Source organism: Salvelinus fontinalis, chromosome 8, assembly GCF_029448725.1.
Source record: "Salvelinus fontinalis isolate EN_2023a chromosome 8, ASM2944872v1, whole genome shotgun sequence".
Taxonomy (NCBI): Eukaryota; Metazoa; Chordata; class Actinopteri; order Salmoniformes; family Salmonidae; genus Salvelinus; species Salvelinus fontinalis.
In genome coordinates this window covers 2890741-2903475 of record NC_074672.1, presented here as the reverse complement: position 1 = coordinate 2903475, position 12735 = coordinate 2890741, and the positions used below count along the sequence as shown (strand labels likewise).

The following is a 12735-nucleotide window of genomic DNA, read 5'->3' as shown; positions in this document are numbered from 1 at the left end:
TATTCCACTGGTCACCCCCAAAGCCAACTCCTCGTTTGGCTACCTTGCCTTCCAGTTCTCTGCTACGAATGACTGGAACGAACTGCAAAAATCGCTGGAGACTAATATCTCCCTCACTAACTTTAAGCATCAGCTGTCAGAGCAGCTTACAGATCATTGTACCTGTACATAGCCCATCTGTAAATAGCACACCCAACTACCTCATCTCCATATAATTTATTGTTTTGCTCCTTTGCACCTCAGTATCTCTAATTGCACATTCATCTTCTGCACATCTATTACTCCAGTGTTTAATTGCTAAATTGTAATTATTTCGCCACTATGGCCTATTTATTGCCTTACCTCCCTAATATTACTTCATTTGCACACACTGTATACATATTTTCTATTGTGTTATTGACTGTACGTTTGTTTATCCCATGTGTAACTTTGTTGTTTTTGTCGCACTGCTTTGCTTTATCTTGGCCAGGTCGCAGTTGTTGTAAATGATAACTTGTTCTCAACTGGCCTACCTGGTTAAATAAAGGTAGAGTAGAGTTCTTGGGAACAGGAATAATGAACTTCTGCTTAAGACATGGGATTACAGTCCTCTAGATCACCCAGTCCTCTAGGTCGGCGTTAGTGTTGGTTTTGTTATTGTCGAAGCGTGCATAAAATGCGTTGAGTTCTTCTGGTAGAGAGGCATCGTTGGGTAGATCACGACTGGGTCTTCCTTTGTAATCAGTAATGACTGTAGACCCTGCCACATGTGGCGGGCTCCGGAACCTGTGTAATATGTAATATGAAACCTCCCTCGGGAGGTAAAAGGGTTGGCATTTGACGATCAGGTATTCCAACACATGTGAACAATGGATCGAGACTTCAACTGAGCTCGAGTCAGCACATAATTTGTTGTTGATGAAGAGGCAAAGCCCTCCCCTCTCGATTTCCCTGACTCCACTGTCCTGTCCGCTCAGTGAATGGAGAATCCATACAGTTGGATAGCCATGGGGGGTATCTTGTCCGAAAGCCATGCTCCAGAAAAGCTGACAATATTGCAGTTACTAGAGTCCCGTTGTTAGCAAATCCGTGATCGGAGGTCATCCATCTTATTATCAATTGGCCAATGGAATGGAGGAAAGAGGTGGCCGCTCTTCCCTTCGCGATTGAGATGTCAATATAAATCTTATTTGGGTATAAAGCAGGAAAATAACAAATGTTCAAGAAACAGAAACAGAACCTGGAACTGTTCCGGAACATAACCATTATTTTAAAAGGGAACCGGTTAATAATGTTCTTTTATGTTGCAGGGAAAAAATTATAGTCCCGCAACAAAACACAACAAAGCGCCTATGCAAAGCCCGGACTCTGTCACTCAAACTAATTCCAGTGTCTGCCTAAAAGCTGTAAATCTTTGCCTTTGCGTGTTTACGCTACCTGCCCCTCCCCCCTCCGAAGCATAGGCTACTGTACTTACGTTTCAAGTTTGATTCAGAAAATAGGGAGATATATTTTTAGCTAGGGAAGAATGGATTAACTTTTTCAATGCTAGTTAAGGACACTACAGGCTTAGTTATTACCTTTCACGTTGGATTTATTAACTACAAAATGGTAAGACATGTTTAATTCTGCCGCTCTGCACACACACGTTTGTTAGCTAGCAAGCTCAAGCTTGTTAGCTAGCTAACGTTAGCTCAAAGGACATTCAAAGTTCCTCCATAGAAGCAGTTCCTCCTAGGTATAATTCTGTGAACCTAATTCATATAATGCATGTCATAACAAGATGCCCAGACTCCTCAACCCTGTCTCAATCTCTCCCCACCTGCAAAATTTCAGTTGCATGTTGCGCCATAGGCTACACTTGTCTGGCCATCAGGCATTTAAACAACTAGCGTGCCTGCTCTATCCACACTTATTGGTGAAGTAACTGAATGAGCTAAATGTTGTTGTTTTTAACTGCTGATTTCACAGGTTAAAAGGGGAACAGAAGGGCCTCCAGAGTGCCACAGTGGTCTAAGGTACTGCATCGCAGGCTGCATCCCAGGCTGTATCACAACCGACCGTGACCAGGAGTCCCATAGGGCGACGCACAATTAGCCCAGCGCCGTCCGGGTTAGGGGAGGGTTGGCCGGGGGGGGGCTTTACTTGGCTCATCGTGCTCTAGCGACTCCTTGTGGAGGCCTGGTGCCTGCACGCTGATTCGGTCGTCAGTTGAATGGTGTTTCCTCCGACACATTGGTGCAGCTGGCTTCCGGGTTAAGCGAGCGGGTGTTAACAAGCGTGGTTTGGCGGGTCATGTTTCGGGATGCATGACTCAACCTTTGCCTCTCCCGAGCCCATTGGGGAGTTCAGCGATGAGACAAGATCGTAATCATGAAATTGGGGAGAAAAAGGGTGTAAAAATTACAACAACAAAAAAGAACGATATAAACTGGTACTTTTTTGGGGGTTCGAACCGGTTCAGAACTTTATTTTGCTTGTTGGAACATAGGAACTAAATAGTGGTTCGAAACGAACCCTGGTATAAAGCATATCCTTTGAACACAATGAACATTTTAGCATATTCACCAATAGCCCTATCTGACACATCGCACCCAACAACAAACATGAGTATGGTTACAGGCACACAATAATTGTCAGATTAATATAATAGTTTTATTAAAACCTGTACATGCTTTGCAAGAAGAACGATTTCCCTAATAATCCTGTTTACATGGACACATCTGAAATCAGGCTACCTGATGGCACTCTGATACATGCAGAAAATCACCAATCAAAATTAACATTTTACCACAGCGACCATGTTATTTTCGGGAAGCAGATTTGATCCTGAGTTCGGACATACAAAGTTTGCATGTGAAAACCACTTCTAAGACGCATACATTCAGTTCCGGAATTACTTTACTTGCGCTAAAGAGGGAAGCTCGTTCGGCTGGTGCTAGCATATGCGCAGATCAAATATACAGCTGAAATGCCGATATTTTTTATTTTATTTTTATTTTTAAGGTGTTTAAATGTCCTAAGAAGTCGAAAGATTGCTCAGTTTTAATCGGCATATGCTTACTTTGATTTTGATTGTCACGGCTGTCGTTAGAACGGGACGAAGGCGCAGCGGATGTTGAGTTCCACATATTTAATTCAAAGAGAACCTAAAACATAACAAAATATATAAATAAATGAACAACTAAACGTGACTACGTGGTGCACAAACACAAAACAATATCCTACAAACACAGGTGGGAAAAATAGCTACTTAAATATGATCCCCAATGGGAATCATACAAAACACCAACATAGAAAATATAATCTAGAACACAACAGAAATTATAAACTAGAATACCTCCTAGTCACACCCTGACCTACTACACCATAGAGAAACAAGGGCTCTCTATGGTCAGGGCGTGACATTGATGTTACGCTGATTAAGATAAGCAGTAAGGTGTTTACATTACTATTGCATAATCATGCTACTACCATAATCAGTTTAATATCTAATTATTACTGCGTATGTAAACATACTGACTGTCGCAACATTACCACAACACAGTAGTAGAGGCACATTAACAATTATGTCACATTGACGGAGAGAGGTTTCACGTTTTTTCAGTAAAATATCCAACTGAATAAAAGGTTAAATTTTTCAAACCGAAGCAAATCCAGATAAGGGCAGTAAAAGGCTAGTGAATAGTCATGACACAAGGTCATTTCCTTCTCAGTGTTGGAAAAGTACCTACTCTCTTTCATTTGAACCCTGAGGGTACAGAACTGAATAAATTATTGGTGATCCACAAACATGAAGAGGATAACACGGGATCCCCCTTTTGATGTGATTTACACCCTACCTCACAACAACCCTCCATCTCCGGTGTCACCTTGAATCAGTGTCCATGAGTTACAGGGTCACAGAGTTCAGGTTGCTTATCATCATCACTTCTGGTGCTCCATACTATATTACATCTTTATATCTGCGGCCAACAAGGCAGAGTTCATCTCAGCCTATGCGTCCCTCCAGTCCCTCGACTTCTTGGCACTGACGGAAACATGGATTACCACTGATAACACTGCTACTCCTACTGCTCTCTCCTCGTCTGCCCACGTGTTCTCGCACACCCCGAGAGCTTCTGGTCAGCGGGGTGGTGGCACTGGGATCCTCATCTCTCCCAAGTGGACATTCTCTCTTTCTCCCCTGACCCATCTGTCTATCGCCTCCTTTGAATTCCATGCTGTCACAGTTACCAGCCCTTTCAAGCTTAACATCCTTATCATTTATCGCCCTCCAGGTTCCCTTGGAGAGTTCATCGATGAGCTTGACGCCCTGATAAGTTCCTTTCCTGAGGATGGCTCACCTCTCACAGTTCTGGGTGACTTTAACCTCCCCACGTCTACCTTTGACTCATTCCTCTCTGCCTCCTTCTTTCCACTCCTCTCCTCTTTTGACCTCACCCTCTCACCTTCCCCCCCTACTCACAAGGCAGGCAATACGCTTGACCTCATCTTTACTAGATGCTGTTCTTCCACTAATCTCACTGCAACTCCCCTCCAAGTCTCCGACCACTACCTTGTATCCTTTTCCCTCTCGCTCTCATCCAACACTTCCCACACTGCCCCTACTCGGATGGTATCGCGCCGTCCCAACCTTCGCTCTCTCTCCCCCGCTACTCTCTCCTCTTCCATCCTATCATCTCTTCCCTCTGCTCAAACCTTCTCCAACCTATCTCCTGATTCTGCCTCCTCAACCCTCCTCTCCTCCCTTTCTGCATCCTTTGACTCTCTATGTCCCCTATCCTCCAGGCCGGCTCGGTCCTCCCCTCCTGCTCCGTGGCTCGACGACTCACTGCGAGCTCACAGAACAGGGCTCCGGGCAGCCGAGCGGAAATGGAGGAAAACTCGCCTCCCTGCGGACCTGGCATCCTTTCACTCCCTCCTCTCTACATTCTCCTCTTCTGTCTCTGCTGCTAAAGCCACTTTCTACCACTCTAAATTCCAAGCATCTGCCTCTAACCCTAGGAAGCTCTTTGCCACCTTCTCCTCCCTCCTGAATCCTCCTCCCCCTCCTCCCCCCTCCTCCCTCTCTGCAGATGACTTCGTCAACCATTTTGAAAAAAAGGTCGACAACATCCGATCCTCGTTTGCTAAGTCAAACGACACCGCTGGTTCTGCTCACAGTGCCCTACCCTGTGCTTTGACCTCTTTCTCCCCTCTCTCTCCAGATGAAATCTCGCGTCTTGTGACGGCCGGCCGCCCAACAACCTGCCCGCTTGACCCTATCCCCTCCTCTCTTCTCCAGACCATTTCCGGAGACCTTCTCCCTTACCTCACCTCGCTCATCAACTCATCCTTGACCGCTGGCTACGTCCCTTCCGTCTTCAAGAGAGCGAGAGTTGCACCCCTTCTGAAAAAACCTACACTCGATCCCTCCGATGTCAACAACTACAGACCAGTATCCCTTCTTTCTTTTCTCTCCAAAACTCTTGAACGTGCCGTCCTTGGCCAGCTCTCCTGCTATCTCTCTCAGAATGACCTTCTTGATCCAAATCAGTCAGGTTTCAAGACTAGTCATTCAACTGAGACTGCTCTTCTCTGTGTCACGGAGGCGCTCCGCACTGCTAAAGCTAACTCTCTCTCCTCTGCTCTCATCCTTCTAGACCTATCGGCTGCCTTTGATACTGTGAGCCATCAGATCCTCCTCTCCACCCTCTCCGAGCTGGGCATCTCCGGCGCGGCCCACGCTTGGATTGCGTCCTACCTGACAGGTCGCTCCTACCAGGTGGCGTGGCGAGAATCTGTCTCCGCACCACGTGCTCTCACCACTGGTGTCCCCCAGGGCTCTGTTCTAGGCCTTCTCCTATTCTCGCTATACACCAAGTCACTTGGCTCTGTCATATCCTCACATGGTCTCTCCTATCATTGCTATGCAGACGACACACAATTAATCTTCTCCTTTCCCCCCTCTGATAACCAGGTGGCGAATCGCATCTCTGCATGTCTGGCAGACATATCAGTGTGGATGACGGATCACCACCTCAAGCTGAACCTCGGCAAGACGGAGCTGCTCTTCCTCCCGGGGAAGGACTGCCCGTTCCATGATCTCGCCATCACGGTTGACAACTCCATTGTGTCCTCCTCCCAGAGTGCTAAGAACCTTGGCGTGATCCTGGACAACAGCCTGTCGTTCTCAACTCACATCAAGGAGGTGACCCGTTCCTGTAGGTTCATGCTCTACAACATTCGCAGAGTACGACCCTGCCTCACACAGGAAGCGGCGCAGGTCCTAATCCAGGCACTTGTCATCTCCCGTCTGGATTACTGCAACTCGCTGTTGGCTGGGCTCCCTGCCTGTGCTATTAAACCCCTACAACTCATCCAGAACGCCGCAGCCCGTCTGGTGTTCAACCTTCCCAAGTTCTCTCACGTCACCCCGCTCCTCCGCTCTCTCCACTGGCTTCCAGTTGAAGCTCGCATCCGCTACAAGACCATGGTGCTTGCCTACGGAGCTGTGAGGGGAACGGCACCTCCGTACTTTCAGGCTCTGATCAGGCCCTACACCCAAACAAGGGCACTGCGTTCATCCACCTCTGGCCTGCTCGCCTCCCTACCTCTGAGGAAGTACAGTTCCCGCTCAGCCCAGTCAAAACTGTTCGCTGCTCTGGCACCCCAATGGTGGAACAAACTCCCTCACGACGCCAGGTCAGCGGAGTCAATCACCACCTTCCGGAGGCACCTGAAACCCCACCTCTTTAAGGAATACCTAGGATAGGATAAAGTAATCCTTCTAACCCCCCCTCCCCCTTAAAAGAGTTAGATGCACTATTGTAAAGTGGTTGTTCCACTGGATATCATAAGGTGAATGCACCAATTTGTAAGTCGCTCTGGATAAGAGCGTCTGCTAAATGACTTAAATGTAAATGTTTATAAACTGGGTGGTTTGAGCCCTGAATGCTAATTGGCTGACAGCCATGGTATATCAGACCGTATGACAAAACCATTTATTTTTACTGCTCTAATTACATTGGTAACCAGTTTATAATAGTAATAAGGAACCTCAGGGGTTTGTGATATATGGCCAATATACCATGGCTAAGGGCTGTATCCAGGCACTCCGCGATGCGTCGTGCTTAAGAACAGCCCTTAGCCGTGGTATATTGGCCATATACCACACCTCCTCGGGCCTTATTGCTTAATTATATGAAGCACTCCATCAGGACAGGTAGAAATTAGCAAGACCTTCGGGAAGCCATGCACTACATTTTAACTTGACCTATAAATTGAGTGGGGATTATGTGCCTTATAATGTAACAAAGGAAAGCTTCCATACCATGGAGCATCAGTTTTTCCCAGCTCTAAGTTGTCACCATGCATATTTGCTGGACTCGAGCGCAAATTTCACTGGGGACGGGGAGACAAGATCCCACCCACATTCTGAAAATGCATTTTGGTCCCCCCCAGTTTTATCACTGCACTGTGATACAAAAAGCGGCATCGGTGTGCTTTAGGACCATGCGGATGCCTCAGAGCTATTGGGTAGGCTGTTTGGCGTATCAACCGGCTGGATTTCAAACCACGCAGACACCACAGAGCGTGCAAACAGAGACAGCTGTTGTCTGTGTGTTGTGCTTTTTCTCAGCGTTGTAAAAGCAAGCAGACCAGAAACTGGCTACTCTTCATTTGACTGATGTAGCTGGCAAGGTAACTGCTGTTTGACTTAACAGAAATTTATTTATTCCCAGTGCTGAATTAGTAGTGTAACTAACATGAAACGTGTCAGTTATACATGTTTCATCCCCCCTCGATTGAAGTTCTGTCTGAAGTGAATTAACTAGCTAGCTATTAGCTACCACAGCCAGTTTAGCGCTAGCCTCTAGCTTTCTGTAAGGTAGCAGTATCTAACAGCTGTTGTGTGTATGGACATGTTTTGTAGCCTTTGTTAATGTCATTTTGGAGTCAGTTTTATTGTAAATCTGAATAGAATATGTTTCTTAACACTTCTACATGAATATGGATGATACCATGATTACGGATAATCCTGAATGAATCGTGACTAATGATAAGAGAGAAAGTTAGGCGCACAAAATTCATACCCCTAAAACTAACTTCTCACCACTACAATAACAGGGGAGGTTAGCATTTTTGGGGGATATGATATTTGTGCACCTATAACTTTCTCACTCATCATTATTCATAGATGATTATCCATAATCATGTTAGCATCCACATTCATTGGGAAGTATTTATAAACATTATATTCTTTTTACAATAAAAGTGAACCCAAAAGGATAATATTACAGTACCAGTCAAAGTTTTGGACACATTCAAGGGTTTTTCTTTACTTTTACTGTTTTCTACATTGTAGAATAATAGTGAAGACATCAAAACTATGAAATAACACATATGGAATCATGTAGTAACCAATATAGTGTTAAACAAATCAAAATATATTTTAGATTCTTCAAAGACACCCTTTGGCTTGACAGGTTTGCACACTCGGCATTCTCTCAACCTGCTTCACCTGGAATGCTTTTCCAACAGTCTTGAAGGAGTTCCCACATATCCTGGCTTCTTTTCCTTCACACTGCGATCCAACTCATCCCAAACCATTTAAATTTGGTTGAGGTCGGGTGATTGTGCAGGCCAGGTCATCTGATGCAGCACTCCATCACTCTCCTTCTTGGTCAAATAGCCCATACACAGCCTGGGGGTGTGTTGGGTCATTGTCCTGTTGAAAAACAAATGATAGTCCCACTAAGCGCAAACCAGATGGCATGGCGTATTGCTGCAGAACGCTGTAGTAGCCATGCTGGTTAAGTGTGCCTTGAATTCTAAATAAATCACTGACAGTGTCACTAGCAAAGCACCCCACACTATCACACCTCCTCCTCCATGCTTCACGGCGGGAACCACACATGCCGAGATCATCCGTTCACCTACTCTGCGTCTCACAAAGTCAAGGCGGTTGGAACCAAAAATCTCACATTTGGACTCATCAGACCAAAGGACAGATTTCCACCGTTCTAATGTCCAATGCTCATGTTTCTTGGCCCAAGCAAGTCTCTTCTTCTTACTGTTGTCCTTTAGTAGTGGTTTCTTTGCAGCAATTCAACCATGAAGGCCTGATTTCACGCAGTCTCCTCTGAACAGATGATGTTGAGATGTGTCTGTTACAATTTTCCGGATTGACTGACTTTCATGTCTAAAGTAATGATGGACTGTTGTTTTTATTTGCTTATTTGAGCTGTTCTTGCCATAATATGGACTTGGTATTTTGCCAATCTTCTGTATACCACCCCTACTTTGTCACAACACAACTCATTGGCTCAAACGCATTAAGAAGGAAAGAAATTCCACAAATTAACTTTTAACAAGGCACACCTGTTAATTGATATGCTTTCCAGGTGACTACCTCATGAAGCTGGTTGAGAGAATGCCAAGTGTGCAATGCTGTCATCAAGGCAAAGGGTGGCTACTTTGAAGAATCTCAAACACTTTTTTGGTTACTACATGATTCCATATGTGTTATTTCATAGTTTGATGTGTTCACTATTATTCTACAATTTTGAAAATAGTACAAATAAAGAAGAACCATTGAATGAGTTGGTGTGTCCAAACTTTTGACTGGTACTGTAGATTGTGTAGAAACCAGGAAATTAGCTTTAGAATACCCCCCCCAAAAAATCTGAGGGAGGACCCCCAGAGCCCCCTGTGAGGTTATGTCCCCTCCACTTCAAAAACCAAAGTCACGCCCCTGGCTGGACTGGTGAGTTGTCCTCTTCAGAATGTACCTGTATTCTAAAGGCTCATGTCATGAATAATGAAGTGATCTACTATAAAGGCCTTCCTCAGTCCACTAATACTTGAAGAGAGCACCAAAGGCAGTTTCCAGTGTGAAATCAATTTGTTACTAGTCCTAAACACACACAAACACACAGCAAGGGCGCAGATGATGGGAACATCTAGCAAACCAAAGGTTGTGTGTTCGAATCTCATCATGGACAACTTTAGCATTTTAGCTAATTAGCAACTTTGCTACTTTTTCCTACTTTTTTAGCTACTTTACAATTACCTGGTATGTTAGCTAACCCTTCCCCTTACCCTAACCTGAACACTTTTAGCTAGTCATTCACCTAACTCTAACCTTAACCCTTTAACCTAACTCCTAACCCTAACCTTTATCCCTAACCCCTAGAGCTAGCTAACATTAGCATTAGCCACATAGCTAACGTTAGTCACAACAAATTGGAATTCTTAACATCAAATTTTATTTGTCACATGCGCCAAATACAACAGGTGTAGACCTTACCGTGAAATGCTTACCTAGAAGCCCTTAACCAACAATGCAGTTCAATAAATAGTAAAAAAAATATTTACTAAATAAACTAAAGTAAAACATTTAAAGTAACACAGTAAAATTACATAACAATAACGAGGCTATATACAGGGGGTACCAGTACAGAGTCAATGTGCGGGGATACAGGCTAGTCGAGGTAGGTTGGGGTAAAGTGACTATGCATAGGTAATAAACAGTGAGTAGCAGCGGGGGGGTCAATGTAAATAGTCCGTGTGGCCATTTGATTAATTGTTCAGCAGTCTTATAGCTTGGGGGTAGAAGCTGTTAAGGAGCCTTTTGGACCTAGATTTGGTGCTTCGGTACTGCTTGCCGTGCGGTAGCAGAGAGAACAGTCTATGACTTGGGTGACTAGAGTCTTTGACAATTTTGCGTGCCTTCCTCTGACACAGCCTAGTATATAGGTCCTGGATGGCAGGAAGCTTGGTCCCAGTGATGTATTGGGCCGTACCCTCTGTAGCGCCTTACGGTCGGATGCCGAGCAGTTGCCATACCAGACGGTGATGCAACTGGTCAGGATGCTCTCGATGGTGCAGCTGTAGAACTTTTTGAGGATCTGGGGACCCATGCCAAATCTTTTCAGTCTCCTGAGGGGGAAAAGGTTTTGTCGTGCCCTCTTCACGACTGTCTTGGTGTGTTTGGACCATGATAGATTGTTGGTGATGTGGATACCAAGGAACTTAAAACTCTCGATCCGCTCCACTACAGCCCTATCGATGTTAATGGGGGCCTGTTCGGCCCTCCTATTCCTGTAGTCCACGATCATCTCCTTTGTCTTGCTCACATTGAGGCAGAGGTTGTTGTCCAGGCACCACACTGCCAGGTCTCTGACCTCCTCCCTATAGGCTATCTCATCGTTGTCGGTGATCAGGCCTACCACTGTTTAGTCGTCAGCAAATTTAATGATGGTGTTGGAGTCGTGCTTTGCCACGCTGTTGTGGATGATCAGGGAGTACATTTACATTTCGCAAATTCGTAACATATTGTACGTTTAGCAAATGTGTGAACATATGGACGAATTGCAATTCGTAACATATTGTACGAATTGTAATTCGTAACATATCATACGAAATAGATGATGGATCCACAAATTCATTATTACATACCATATGAAATGTTAGATATCATACTAAATGTAGTATCTTGGATTTAGACCAGAATAATAGGACATGCTCTGAGACCAAGTTGAAATATTTTGCCTCACCATTGCTTGTTCAAGTGGCCATACACTGACCTATATGGCTTTGCCTATTAGAAAACTTCAACAGCAATGTACTGTATATGGCCAGGAAAATGTTGCTTATAGATAAGTCAACTCGAGTGCTATATATGCTCTCAATATCATAGCAAGTTTGTAGGATAAATATTTTATATTATGACCGAGATCAGACAAAACCGTCATGAGCTTCATTTGCATTCCAGCACCTAATTGTACACATCGCAACATAACTTCGAATCATTCTGCCACGCGCGCAAGTGTTGTCTTATGTTATTACGCATTTTCAGAGTAGCCTACCAATAATAACCATGCAATGTACTCTGTCTGAAATAAATGATCCTATGTCGCCTAGTAACACCACCGCGACGCAATACACATTTCCACAATGTTACGTGTCTGACGAACACTGCAGCATTTTAAGAATACTTCTTAGAGCGCTTTCTCACGCACCTGCACCTGCCTGCGATTTGTCCTGTACCTCACACACCCCATTCAAGACTGAATAGGTGAACTGAACGAAATACAATACAGAGCACTGTACAGTAGGCTACAGTACAGTTAGTCTTATGTAGTTACAATTGTGTAAACCTTACCTTGCAAATGTTCTACGAAACTAGAGAATACTCTTCTATAGAATAATTATTTGTGAGTCCCCGCGTGGTGTTGGAGTGGTGCGCAGTCCAGCGCGCATATGCCAGCCTATGCTCTGTCAAACCAGCGTATTGTGCATGCATATGTCTATTCTAGTCCCAACACCGGTGTCGCGCTCTCTCTCTCTCTCTCAATACATGCGCAAATGGTTTCAAATTAGAATGTTAATCAATCCCTTCTTGCCATTGTAAACAATTATCTCTATGCTCATTTCCTTGTTACTTCTGACATGGTAACATGCAACATGCAACTGGTCAGCTGTGTCACTACACATAGGTTTCAATGTGCGTTTCCGAGTGGCGCAGCAATCTAAGGCACAGCATCTCAGTGCTAGAGGCGTCACTACAGACCCTGGTTTGATTCCAGGCTGTATCACAACCGGCTGTGATTGGGAGTCCCATAGGGCGGCACACCCAGGTTAGGGTTTGGCAGGGGTAGACCGTTATTGTAACCAATAATTTGTTCTTAACTGACTTGCCGAGTTAAAAAAAAAAAAAAGATATTTGAATTGGTGTGACTTAATGTGCGCCTGATGTGGAAAGCCTAT

The 12735-nt window shown here is 44.7% G+C and overlaps 1 protein-coding gene across 2 annotated transcripts in view; it reads right to left on the bottom strand.

The window, feature by feature from the left end:
* Nucleotides 1-12470, bottom strand: part of LOC129860373 (semaphorin-4G-like) — an 85700-nt gene extending 73230 nt beyond the window's left edge. Inside the window, exon 1 of one of the 2 annotated variants that reach the window (XM_055930729.1) lies at nucleotides 12131-12470. The gene's annotated coding sequence lies outside the window, so the exon portion shown is untranslated. The remainder of the gene's footprint in view (nucleotides 1-12130) is intronic. The other variant, XM_055930728.1, reaches the window with a different exon arrangement.
* Between the last annotated feature and the right edge of the window lie 265 nt (nucleotides 12471-12735).